Raw genomic sequence first — 1,703 nt, 5'->3', positions numbered from 1 at the left:
AACTGTCCTTAATGCCAGTTCCAGGGGAATCTGACGCCCTCTTCTGACCTCTGTGGCATTGCATGACACAGGTGCACTCACATACATGCAGTCAATATACTTATAAATATAAAATAAAAATTTAATTAAATAAATAATAAAAATCAAATAAATCCATATGTGGATAAAGGCACTAAATAACCTCAAAATACAAAATGTATATCAATCTTTAAATATAAGAAACTTTCTTAATCTGAGATTAAATAGCTAAATAAGATCTACAGCAAGCATAATTTCAATGATGATATTCATATAGCTTAAATCATTTCTATTATAGTGAGAAAGAGTAGATATTTTCTTATGATTTAGAGAATGAATAAAATAAAAAGTATAGTGACTAATGAATAAGGAATAAAATTAAATTATTTTACTCACAATACAATGATGTATGCATAAAATTCTTAAGACTAAAACCTATTTTGAAGTTTTGTTCAGTATAAAATATATTTATATTCAAATTTAATAAAATTTACATTGACTTCATGAAGAGATAAATGAATAATAAAATTGCAATATAGACATATAAATCATATTATAGAACTTGAAAATGCATACTCTTTATTAAATACCTTAATTTTTTTTTAAAGCAAATAAAAGTAAACATGATTTAAAAAATTGTGAGTATGGGCAAAGGAATCACAAATACAGTTAAGGGCTTAGTTACTTATGGCCAGAGAAAGAAGGGCCAGATTGGTGAGAGGAACTCAAGGAACTCCACGATTACAAGTGATGTTCGTGTTTTAAAACTTAGTTTTGATGAGCTAGGGCTTCCTATGTCTTTATTTTCATAGAGGTATCAGTAACTACCAACATGCTTTTTAACTGAATTTTTTTCAGATTTCATATAATACTCTTGGCCGTGTTTAGAACCCCTCCCCTATCTGCACCAACCACAGCCTTACCACCACTGGATTTTATACATTCTTTCATGTATATTAAGACCTACTGAATCAAGTTTGTGTCCCCAAATATCCCTGTATGAGCCCATCCACTGGAGCCTGATTAACCTATTTAGCATCACACCTGTAAAGAAAACCAACTCTTCCTCTCCCAATACTTACCAGCTGCCAACAGTTTCTTAGCTGAGACGTTTCTTATCCATTTCCCCATTTCTATGCTGGCATGCTTTTTAAAAATAAGTAAACTAAGAGACTTCTGTCTCAGAGGTATTTCCCTTTTGAGTTTTTCTCTGCTTCCCTTTAACTCCTCTCATCACTTTTATCTGAATGAAATGCAAGTAATTCCAAAGATCCTCACTTCACAAATTCACCTGTGACTCTTACTTTTCCTGTTAGCAAAGCATCTAGCTTCAGTATTAGCAACTTTTCTCACTCATTGTTGTGATCAAAACACCTCATGAAGCAACTTAAGCAAAGAAGTTTCTATTTTTCTCACACAGTTTCAGAGAACAAAATCTATCATTGTAGGAAAGGCAGGAGCATCCCCAGCCAAGGCAGCAGGAGTGTAAGGCAGCAGCTGTTCACATCATGGCTGAGCAGGGAGCAAGAAGAGCTGGACAAGACCCATGATCACATGTAACTTCCAAAGGCTCTCCCCTAGTGACCTTCTTCCTCTCATCAGACTTCTATCTAAATTCTCTACAGTCTTCAAAATAGTGCCACAAACTGGAGACCTAAGACTTAAACCAAAAGCCTATAGAGGGT

Source organism: Nannospalax galili, unplaced genomic scaffold (assembly GCF_000622305.1).
Source record: "Nannospalax galili isolate Female #2095 unplaced genomic scaffold, S.galili_v1.0 scaffold286, whole genome shotgun sequence".
Taxonomy (NCBI): domain Eukaryota; kingdom Metazoa; phylum Chordata; class Mammalia; order Rodentia; family Spalacidae; genus Nannospalax; species Nannospalax galili.
Note: the sequence above shows the minus strand (reverse complement) of the source record.